Source organism: Bufo bufo, chromosome 6 (genome assembly GCF_905171765.1).
Source record: "Bufo bufo chromosome 6, aBufBuf1.1, whole genome shotgun sequence".
In the NCBI taxonomy this organism is placed as follows: Eukaryota; Metazoa; Chordata; class Amphibia; order Anura; family Bufonidae; genus Bufo; species Bufo bufo.
The window spans coordinates 423,796,050-423,808,384 of record NC_053394.1 but is presented as its reverse complement, the minus strand read 5'-3'; the positions used below and the strand labels follow the sequence as shown (position 1 = coordinate 423,808,384).

Here is a 12,335-nt window from a genome sequence, read left to right as displayed (position 1 = left end):
AGCAGTATTATAGTAGTTATATTCTTGTACATAGGAGCAGTATTATAGTAGTTATATTCTTGTACATAGGAGCAGTATTATAGTAGTTATATTCTTGTACATAGGAGGCAGTATTATAGTAGTTATATTATTGTACATAGGAGCAGCATTATAGTAGTTATATTCTTGTACATAGTAGCAGTATTATAGTAGTTATATTCTTGTACATAGGAGGCAGTATTATAGTAGGTATATTCTGTACATAGGAGGCAGTATTATAGTAGTTATATTCTTGTACATAGGAGCAGTATTATAGTAGTTATATTCTTGTACATAGGAGCAGTATTATAGTAGTTATATTCCTGTACATAGGAGGCAGTATTATAGTAGTTATATCCTTGTACACAGGAGGCAGTATTATAATAGTTATATTCTTGTACATAGGAGCAGTATTATAGTAGTTATATTCTTGTACATAGGAGCAGTATTATAGTAGTTATATCCTTGTACACAGGAGGCAGTATTATAGTAGTTATATTCTTGTACATAGGATCAGTATTATAGTAGTTATATTCTTGTACATAGGAGCAGTATTATAGTAGTTATATTCTTGTACATAGGAGGCAGTATTATAGTAGTTATATTCTTGTATATATGAGCAGTATTATAGTGGTTATAGTCTTGTACATAGGAGAAGTATTATACTATTTATATTCTTGTTCATAGGAGCAGTATTATAGTAGTTATATTCTTGTACATAGGGGGCAAAATTATAGTAGTTATATTCTTGTACATAGGAGAAGTATTATTGTATTTTCTTGTAGTATTATAGTAGATATATTCTTTTACATAGGAGCAGTGTTATAGGAGTTATATTCTTATACATAGGAGGAAGTATTATAGTATTTAATTTTTGTACACAGGAGGCAGTATTATAGTAGAAAAATGGTGGAAACAAGTCCAGCACAACTTTCTTCTGAATCAAATGGAATATTTTATTGAATTCCTCTAAAGCTGTCTGTGTACAGAAGCAAAAAACTTGTGATGCGTTTTGAGCCTTTGCGATCTTATGAAATGATTCATAAAATTTCTGCTTTTGCATGTACGCAGTTTTAGACGATCTCAATAAAATATTCCATTTGATTCAGAAAGAAGTCGTGCTGGACTTGTTTCCACCATTTTTCTGCTTACTGTCCGTGACGCACTTCCCTCAAGGCTATGGTGATCTGCAGCTGACCCTCATCTTTTGCCATATTATAGTAATGTTCTTGCGACTGGAATTGCTCTTTATTATCTTCAGTTTATTCTTTCCTCATTATTTTCGTAACGTTTTACGTCTGTCCTTGAGTACTGTTCGTTTCTTGTAGATACACCTTTATATACTGTAATCTGTTGCTGTTTTTCCCTCAGTATATACCGGCATTGTTACATTCAGTATCTGTCTGTGGTTGGTGGGATTGATACTTTATGACTCCTATCCTTACATTCGGGCTTACACCTTTTGATTGACACCCAAATTGCGAAGAATTCCTCTTGACTCCATTTTTTTTTCCATATTCCAGACTCAACGCGTTTCATTTCCTTCCCATTGTCCTGAAATGAGGTAGTGAGTGAGTTTCCCTGGTAGCAGAGACGGCTTCTTCTTTCACTGTAGAAAAATTGTGGGTTTCCTATAGAATAAAGGAAATTATAAATTAGTATAAGGATATATTTAGGATTTAAGGGAAACTCTCACCTTGAGAGGCTGGTGAAGTTCCCCTTTAAATGGACATTCCCTTTAAGGTTATGACATGAATGATATGGCACTGCTCAAGAGGCAACACCAATGGCTTGAAACCACCATAAATTTCTATATTAACTGTATAGCAGTATTATTTACACATTGTATTGTGCGGTAATTAGATTACATTCTGTATGTAGCTGTTATTTGGTTGCTTTATGTTGGAATTTGAGCACTATATGGCGGTATTTGCTTAGGCACCGTGCAGTTTATTATTTTTGCAGTGTATGGTTTTGGCAGCACTGTAATGCATCTTATATTGGCAGTGTGTGACACTGTATGGCGCCATTATTTGTACGCACGCCATTAGGGAGCATCACTAAAAATTGCTGCAGAGCTCCACATCTAATATGATTTCGCTGACTCTAGAGTCAAATGGGTCGGGCTTACACCTCTTTTTTTACCCCACTTGGGGGGGTCAGTTATTGGGTGCAAGCATGTTTCCTGTATAGTTCTGATTACCAGTCTATACTAAGTTGTTGGTGTTGAATCAATCCCCCAATGCTCAATGTTGACGTAGTTTCACTTAAAGTGACCCCACACTAAGTGTGCCCCAGTCTAACCTCCTCCTAAAGAACCTACCCTTTAATCCTAGCGTTCCTTAACCACACACTACCATGTGGACGCTGTCTCTTTAAGCAGAACAGTTCTTTTCCGCTTTTCTATTCCTCTTGAATTTTCCTTGTGGCGGCTCATCCATCTTCGGCCATAATTGAGCCCACAATTCAATTCCCGCCCCTCAATAAGTGATTGGTACTTCCCGGTAATCTGATCTGGTACCGCCGGACGCTGTAGGCTCTATTTTCGGCTGGATGTAAGCGGGTTTGTTGGGTTAATGATATTTAAGGGCATATAGGACAAAGACTCAGGTCAGGAGGAGGCAGGGAGTTACTGGCCGAGCTCCTTCAATGCTTTATTCTGCTATTTCTTAAAGGGGTTATCCTATGATTAATGTAACAAAGCTAGGACCATCCCGGTACCTCACATGGATCCAGAGATCTCCCCATTCATTGTTCCAATTTCTGTGCTCGATTCTCTTCTGGTTGGCAGTTAAGGGGGGGTCCTTTCTCTTTCCAAGTAAGCCATGTCCTTTCTGCTGCAGCTCAGGGGTGTGCTCTTTCTAAAGGGGCATGTTGTCATGCCCCACTCTGACGAGGTGCGGAGGTCGGCCAGGATAGCAGCACGAGTTTAGTGGTTGTTTTGGAGCCGTGCTGGATCCGCCTCTCATGAGGTGCACTGGGTGGGGTCATTAGTTTAAATAGCACACTAGCCCAGTGCCCTGAGCGGATTATACTAATCATTGTGGTCTTGGAAGCTAGGAAGGAAGGTTGGCTGTCTGCTCCAGCTCAGGAAGATAAGTGCTATTTCAAGTTTGGTTGTCTAGTGTCATCTATCCCATCCAGGTTCTGTGCGAGCAGGCTGCTCCTTTTTCCCTACTTCACCATCTCAGGGAATTCAGGGTTTTGTCAGCCCAGGCACGGGGACACCTCATACCTACTTTAAAGGTCTGTAGGTAGGCTGAGCATTGCAGGGAAAGAGGTCAGGGATTAGTTAGGAGGTGACCCTTCCCCTGTCTCTCGCCCAGAGCCTGGTTGGTGCGTTATCTGTTAGACTGAGTGCACGCCCGCCGTGACATTATAATCCGCCATACTGTGACTACCATCACTCAGCGCTTTTGTGATAGCGTTAATTGATGCACTGGTTGACCGCATGCAAGGTTTATCCCTAGAGGTTGCGGATCTGCGTAGTTCGGTCACACAGTGTCAGAGGGTTCTGGCATCAGGTACAGGTCAAATTGGTGGGGAGCCTAAAGTCGCTCTTCCCGAGAAATTTACAGGGGGTACGGATGATTTTTTCCGCTTTAAAGAGTCATGCAATTTGTACTTTCGACTGCGTCCATTTTCGTCAGGTAATGAAGATCAGAGGGTTGGTATCATCATGTCTTTGCTTAAAGGGGACGCGCAATCCTGGGCTTTTTCTCTGCCGCCCGGTTCTCTGGCTCTCTGGTCGGTGGAGGAATTTTTCCAAGCCCTGGGATTGATTTACGATGACCCAGATCGGGTCTCGATGGCAGAATCGAGATTGCGTAACTTACTACAGGGTAAACATACTGCAGAGGGTTATTGCACAGAGTTTAGGAGGTGGGCTACTGAGTCGGGGTGGAATGACCCCTCGTTACGTAGTCAGTTTTGTCAGGGGTTATCTGAATAGTTGAAGGATGCCCTGGCTTTTCATGAGTACCCGAATACTTTAGAGAATGCTATGTCTTTGGCTATACGGTTGGATAGACGTATCAGAGAGAGGTGTAAGGGTCCCTCCGTGCAGGGGATCCCTCCTGCGTGTGGTTTTGTTTCTCCAACTGCCCAGGGTGATATTACTCATAACTCTGGGGTAGGGGAGGAACCCATGCAGTTAGGTCAGGTAACTTGCCATTCTGATAGTAGAGACTTTAGAAAAGTGCACAATCTATGTTACTATTGTGGAAAGAGGGGTCATTTTGTTTTTTCTTGTCCTTATGTTAAATCACAGGTGGAAGAGAAAAAGAAAAAAAAACTTCCCTCACACTTGGTAGTATGAATGGTGTGGTGGAGCAGACAAGTATGCAAGCTCCCTGCAGTTCCCGTTTTCTCCTTTAGGCTATGGTGGCGCTAGAGTCAAAAAATGTGTTTGTTGATGTATTCCTTGATTGTGGTGCTGGGGTAAACCTAATTGACTTTCTTTTTCTTCAAGGCCTGGGACTAAGTACTTGCACGTTAGAGAACGAGATTCGTGTTTTTGCAATTGAGTCTTCCCCTCTTTCTCAAAGGAGCCTTACTCACATTGTTCATGGTATTCACTTAAGGGTGGGTGATTCACATGCTGAGATTATTTCTTGTTTTGTCATGAAGGATTTGCCAGCTCCTATAGTTTTGGGGTTGCCATGGTTGACTAGACGTAACCCAATTATAGACTGGCAAGCGAAACAAATCATTGGTTGGAGCGAGTTTTGTTCGGATAATTGTCTTGGCACATCTATCTCTGGTGTGTCCATTACGGCTTTACCTCAGTATCTCTCGGATTTTGCGGATGTCTTTTCGGAGGGTGGGGCTCAGGAATTGCCCCCTCATCGAGCCTATGATTGTCCAGTTAATCTCATTCCTGGGTCTAAGTTGCCAAAGTCTCGGCTTTACAACCTCTCTCAACCCGAAAGAGAGGTCATGCGAAAGTATGTCGCCGAGAGTTTGGCAAAGGGTCATATTAGACCATCTAAGTCTCCAGTGGCAGTAGGTTTGTTCTTTGTGAAGAAAAAAGATGGATCACTGAGACCGTGTTTGGATTTCCGGGAATTGAACTGTATTACAGTCCGGGATCCATATCCCCTGCCTTTGATCTCTGATCTTTTTGATCAGATTGTTGGAGCCACGGTGTTCTCCAAGTTGGATTTGAGAGGAGCCTACAATCTGATCAGAATCAAGGAGGGAGATGAGTGGAAAACAGCCTTCAATACGCACGAGGGTCATTTTGAGAACCTGGTGATGCCTTTTGGGTTGACGAACGCGCCAGCAGTATTTCAGCGATTCGTCAATGACATTTTTCATCACTTGGTGGGTAGGTTCGTAGTAGTTTACCTGGATGACATTTTAATTTATTCTCCTGATCTGAAGACCCATCAGGATCATGTGAGACAGGTTTTGATGATCCTTCGGGAGAATAAGTTATATGCCAAATTGGAGAAATGTTTGTTTGCGGTGCAAGAGCTTCTGTTCTTGGGATACATGCTTTCTGATTCTGGTTTTCGTATGGACCCCGAAAAGATCCGGGCAGTTCTGGAGTGGGACCGACCAGAGAATCAGAAAGCTTTGATGCGGTTCTTGGGGTTTACGAATTATTATAGAAAATTTATTTCGAATTATTCTACCCTAGTAAAACCTCTTACTGATATGACCAAGAAGGGCGCCGATGTCTCTGTCTGGTCGGATGAGGCATTGCAGACCTTTTCGGCTGTTAAGGAGCGTTTTACGTCTGCTCCCATTCTGGTGCAGCCGGATGTGTCTCAGCCATTCGTAGTGGAGGTCGATGCATCAGAGGTGGGGGTTGGGGCGGTGCTGTCACAGGGTTCATCTCCTGGCAAGTGGGTCCCGTGTGCCTTCTTCTCCAAGAAGCTCTCGGTCGCCGAGAGGAATTATGATGTTGGAGATAGAGAATTGTTGGCTATCAAGTTGGCCTTTGAGGAATGGCGTCACTGGTTAGAGGGGGTGTCTCACCCCGTTACGGTGTATACTGACCATAAGAATTTGGCTTACCTGCAATCTGCCAAGAGTTTGAACCCTAGGCAGGCCAGATGGTCACTGTTTTTTACCAGGTTCAATTTCGTGGTTACCTTTCGCCCAGGGGTCAAGAACGCCAAGGCAGATGCCTTGTCTCGCAGCTTTCCTGGGGGAGGTGATTCAGAAGATCCGGCGCCGATTTTGGCGGATGGGGTGGTGGTCTCCGCTCTGTACCCTGAATTGGAGATGGAGGTGTTGGGAGCCCAGGAGGGGGCTCCTGGTTCTTGTCCCCCAGGGAGGTTGTTTGTTCCTTATGGCCTACAATACAAGGTGTTCAAGGAACATCACAATACTGTTCTCGCTGGACATCCTGGTGGTAAGTCCACCTGTGATCTAGTATCCCAGAGGTTCTGGTGGCCAGGGTTACGTAAGAGCATTGAGAATTACGTGACAGCTTGTGAAACCTGCGCTCGGTCAAAGGTTGCTCATACTCGACCGCCTGGTTCACTTCTTCCATTGTCTATTCCATCTCGTCCTTGGACGCATTTGTCTATGGACTTTATTACGGATCTGCCGAGTTCCTCCGGGAGAACAGTGATTTTGGTGGTAGTTGACCGTTTCAGTAAAATGGCTCACTTTATACCCCTAACGAGTCTGCCTAACGCTAAGACTCTTGCGCAGATTTTTGTGGATAATATTGTGAAATTGCATGGTATTCCTTCGGATGTGGTCTCTGATAGGGGCACGCAGTTTGTCTCCAGGTTTTGGAGGGCGTTCTGCTCTCGGCTTGGCATTCAACTTTCATTCTCTTCGGCTTTTCATCCGCAGTCGAATGGTCAGACGGAGCGTACCAATCAAAACCTGGAGACCTACTTGAGGTGCTTTGTGGCTGAGAATCAGGAGGACTGGTCCTCATTCTTGTTCTTAGCAGAATTTCAGTTGAATAACCGTAGGCAGGAGTCCACGGGTAAGTCGCCATTTTTTGGCGCATACGGTTTCCATCCTCAGTTTAGTACCTTTTCTGGGTCTGGTTCCTCTGGGATGCCAGAGGAGAAGAGATTCTCTTCTGCCTTATCCTCTATCTGGCGGAGGATTCAAGGGAATTTGGAGAGGATGGGTGAGAGGTATAAACGAATGGCTGACAAGAGACGTATGAATGGTCCGGACCTGTGTGTGGGTGATCTGGTGTGGTTGTCCACTAAGAATATCAAATTGAGAGTGCCATCTTGGAAACTGGGTCCAAGATTTATTGGTCCATATAAAATTTCTGCGGTGATCAATCCTGTGGTGTTTCGGCTTGATCTTCCGCAGACTTGGAGGATCCATGATGTGTTCCACAGGTCTTTACTAAAAAAATACGTGAGACCGGTGGAACCATCGCCATTGCCTCCTACTCCTGTTCTGGTCGAGGGAAACTTGGAGTTTGAGATCTCCAGGATTCTCGACTCGAGAGTTCTTCGGGGTTCTCTTCAGTACCTGGTGCACTGGAGGGGATACGGTCCTGAGGAGAGGATGTGGGTTCCGGCGGTGGATGTCAACGCCAGCCGACTGGTGAGGGCTTTTCATAGGTCCCATCCGGATAAGGTTGGTCCGGGGTGTCCGGAGGTCACCCGTAGAAGGGGGGGTGCTGTCATGCCCCACTCTGACGATGTGCGGAGGTCGGCCAGGATAGCAGCACGAGTTTAGTGGTTGTTTTGGAGCTGTGCTGGATCCGCCTCTCATCAGGTGCAATGGGTGGGGTCATTAGTTTAAATAGCACACTAGCCCAGTGCCCTGAGCGGATTATACTAATCATTGTGGTCTTGGAAGCTAGGAAGGAAGGTTGGCTGTCTGCTCCAGCTCAGGAAGATAAGTGCTATTTCAAGTTTGGTTGTCTAGTGTCATCTATCCCATCCAGGTTCTGTGCGAGCAGGCTGCTCCTTTTTCCCTACTTCACCATCTCAGGGAATTCAGGGTTTTGTCAGCCCAGGCACGGGGACACCTCATACCTACTTTAAAGGTCTGTAGGTGGGCTGAGTATTGCAGGGAAAGAGGTCAGGGATTAGTTAGGAGGTGACCCTTCCCCTGTCTCTCGCCCAGAGCCTGGTTGGTGCGTTATCTTTTAGACTGAGTGCACGCCCGCTGTGACACATGTCTTTTCTGCTGCAGCATCTCAGGGGTGTGCTCTTTCTAAGGGGGCATGTCCTTTCTGCTGCAGCATCTCAGGGGTGTGCTCTTTATGAGGGGGCATGTCCTTTCTGCTGCAGCAGCTCAAGGGTGTTCTCTTTCTAAGGGGGCATGTCCTTTCTGCTGCAGCTCAGGGGTGTGCTCTTTCTAAGGGGGCATGTCCTTTCTGCTGCAGCAGCTCAGGGGTGTGCTCTTTCTAAGGGGGCATGTCCTTTCTGCAGCAGCTCAGGGGTATGCTCTTTCTAAGGGGGCATGTCCTTTCTGCTGCAGCTCAGGGGTGTGCTCTTTCTAAGGGGGCATGCCCTTTCTGCTGAAGCTCAAGGGTGTGCTCTTTATAAGGGGGCATGTCCTTTCTTCTGCAGCTCAGGGGTGTGCTCTTTATAAGGGGGCATGTCCTTTCTGCTGCAGCAGCTCAGGGGTGTGCTCTTTCTAAGGGGGCATGTCCTTTCTGCTGCTGCAGCTCAGGGGTGAGCTCTTTCTAAGGGGGCATGTCCTTTCTGCTGCAGCTCAGGGGTGTGCTCTTTCTAAGGGGGCATGTCCTTTCTGCTGCAGCTCAGGGATGTGCTCTTTCTAAGGGGCCATGTCCTTTCTGCTGCAGATCAGGGGTGTGCTCTTTATAAGGGGGCATGTCCTTTCTGCTGCAGAAGCTCAGGGGTGTGCTCTTTCTAAGGGGGCATGTCCTTTCTGCTGCAGCTCAGGGGTGTGCTCTTTCTAAGGGGGCATGTCCATTCTGCTGCAGCGCTCTCCCTGTATCTGGCTGGTGGCAATTGAAGGATGCAACTGAGCATGTACGTCCACCTCAGTAGGTGGACGTGCACCTTACTATGCAGATTAAACATCAGAGGGTGCCATGGATCTAAAGAGAATAATTCACAACTGGAGCACTTTTGTAGCAGAATATATATTACAGAAGTAACTCGTTTTTCATGCAATTATATTAAAATGACATTTAATGGTGGCACAGCCCCTTTAAGATATTTATCACTCTCCTCGTATCATAATATTTTAAAGGGGAAGTACGCTTTTTAGGGAGTCTCTGCGGTGCCTAATGCATCTGTATAGAAAGTGTTGCTCAGAGTTGTAGATTCAACACCTGGCACAGCGCCCCCTATGTTTAGAACCTGGTAAAGATCCCACTTCATGAACCCCCATCGATTTTATCTTCTATATGACACTATGTGGCGGGAGGCTGGTTGGCATTTACAAAAATATTCCTACCCCAATTTTTACTAGTTACATTGTAACATCTCATGGTGGATTCCTATCTTTTCATCTTTTCTGCCCAAAAAAAACCTGAAAATCAATCTGTAGGAGGGGGCGTGAATGAAGCATAATGCTTGTTTCTGCTTGCTGTCAGTGAACGGGAACATTCTCGGTTCGCCTCCAAAGGAAAATCCTGACGTACTGCACGTGAGAGCTGCGTGTTTGTTACAAATGGATCCAGCCTAAAAAAAAAAACCCTGTGAGGTCAATAGGACTGCCGCCGTCCAGTTTGTTACAATGTATCAGCGCAGGCTGATGCCTCTTTTATCACCGGCGAGCGTCCTGTCCCTATGAATATTTCATGACCGCGTAGCTGCGCGATTAACAAGCCCTTAGGGTCACACGTACCGGAGAGAGGAAGCAATTACGTGTTTTTTTTTTTTTGTTTTTTTTTCTGCAACGCTCTGCAGAAAAACATCACGCTGCGGAATTACGATGACGCGTTCTGCTAGACCTCATCGCTGTTAATTGTCTGGGGATCGCAAACCTGAATACACCTCACCGCGCGGATTCTTCTGATCTCTCTTTTGCTCCCACAGCAATAGATTGAATTGCTAATTTAAAGGGGAAGTACATTTTATCTCGTCAACATGTTCTTAAAGGGCACCAGTCATGACACAGGTCAGGTCAGCACTGCAATATGAGGGACTATCCTATACGTTTTTTTCCCGTTTCTGTTCAATTTTTTTGCGTTCCGTTTGCAATCCGTATGCGGAACCATTCACTTCAATGGGTCCACAAAAACAACAGAGGGTACTCCGCGTGCATTCCGTTTCCGTATTACCGTTTTGTTCAAAGAAAGAACACGTCCTATTATTGCTCGCAAATCACTTTCCGTGGCTCCATTCAAGTCAATGGTTGCGCCAAAAAAATGGAATGCATCCGTATCCGTTCCGTTTTTGCAGAACCGTCTATTGAAAATTTTATGCCCAGCCCAATTTACATTTTTTTTTGTACTTGCTGTTTAAACATTATTGTATGCTTCCGCTTCCGATCCGTAACAAACGGAAACCAAACGCAATGGCAAAACGGAACAGAAGCGGAACGGAAACGGAAACACTACTGAAACAAAAAAAGGAAAAACGGATCCGTTTAAAATGGACCGCAAAACCATACGGTCGAGTGCAAGAGGCCTAAGGCTACTTTCACACTCGCGTCATGGATCTGCAAAAACGGATCCGTTATAATAATACAACCGTCTGCATCCGTCGTGAGCGGATCCGTTTGTATTATGTCTTCTATAGCCGTTTTCTATTGTGCCAGATTGTGTCAGAGAAAACGCAGGCAGGCAGCGTTTTGGTGTCCGCCTCCAGAGCGGAATGGAGACGGAACGTCGGCAAACTGATGCATTCTGAGCGGATCCGCATCCATTCAGAACGCATTAGGGCAAAACGGATCCGTTTTGTACCGCTTGCGAGAGCCCTGAACGGATCTCGCAAACGGAAAGCCAAAACGTGAGTGTGAAAGTAGCCTTAGGCCTCATGCACACGACCGTTGTTTTGGTCCGCATGCGAGCCGCAGTATTTGCGGCTCGGATGTGGACCCATTCACTTCAATGAGGCCGCAAAAGATGCGGACAGCACTCCGTGTGCTGTCCGCATCCGTTGCTCCGTTCCGTGGACCGCAAAAAAAATATAACCTGTCCTATTCTTGTCCGCTTTTGCGGACAAGAACAGGCAGTTATATTAATGGCTGTCCGTGCCGTTCCGCAAATTGCGGAACGCACACGGACGCCATCCGTGTTTTGAAGATCCGCAATTTGCGGACCTCAAAGCACACAACGGTCGTGTGCATGAGGCCTTAGGAAGTACTTTTCTTCAGCCTTCACTCCCTCCCCCCTTCCTCTATACAGTGGTATGGCCCTGCAGGGCACTACTGGTAGAAGAACATAAAAATTGGTCTCCAGAATTCCCCTTACAGATTACTGGATCCACGGACCACGGTAGACTAATTTTTGGCAAAGCAAGCAACGGTCTTGGTCCAGAGATCCTTAGAGGTCCCCAAGGATGAGAACAATCATAGCAATAGTCATCCAGCTTTTTTTATAGGCATATGGCGGTCTTATTTAGAAATGGATCTGCTTGATGTTGAAAGCAGTAGAGGACAGTTTTATTTGGATAACATTTGCATATTTTGGACATTACTGTTATACAACTCATGTATGTCAGTATTATCCTGGTACTATATAGTGGTGTTATACAGGATGTGTATGGCAGTATTATCCTGGTACTATATAGTGGTGTTATACAGGATGTGTATGGCAGTGTTATCCTGGTACTATATAGTGATGTTATACAGGATGTGTATGGCAGTATTATCCTGGTACTATATAGTGGTGTTATACAGGATGTGTATGGCAGTATTATCCTGGTACTATATAGTGGTGTTATACAGGATGTGTATGGCAGTGTTATCCTGGTACTATATAGTGATGTTATACAGGATGTGTATGGCAGTATTATCCTGGTACTATATAGTGGTGTTATACAGGATGTGTATGGCAGTATTATCCTGGTACTATATAGTGGTGTTATACAGGATGTGTATGGCAGTATGATCCTAGCACTATATAGTGGTGTTATACAGGATGTGTATGGCAGTGTTATCATAGCACTATATAGTGATGTTATACAGGATGTGTATGGCAGTATTATCCTGGTACTATAGAGTGGTGTTATACAGGATGTGTATGGCAGTATTATCCTGGTACTATAGAGTGGTGTTATACAGAATGTGTATGGCAGTATTATCCTGGTACTATATAGTGGTGTTATACAGGATGTGTATGGCAGTATTATCCTAGCGCTATATAGTGATGTTATACAGGATGTGTATGGCAGTATTATCCTAGTACTATATAGTGGTGTTATACAGGATGTGTATGGCAGTATGATCCTAGC

The 12,335-nt window shown here is 45.0% G+C and overlaps 1 protein-coding gene across 1 annotated transcript in view; it reads right to left on the bottom strand.

The window, feature by feature from the left end:
* Positions 1-812: 812 nt before the first annotated feature.
* Positions 813-12,335, bottom strand: part of LOC121004006 (urotensin-2 receptor-like) — a 31,278-nt gene continuing 19,755 nt past the window's right edge. Inside the window, exon 2 of the mRNA XM_040436025.1 lies at positions 813-1,649. The gene's annotated coding sequence lies outside the window, so the exon portion shown is untranslated. The remainder of the gene's footprint in view (positions 1,650-12,335) is intronic.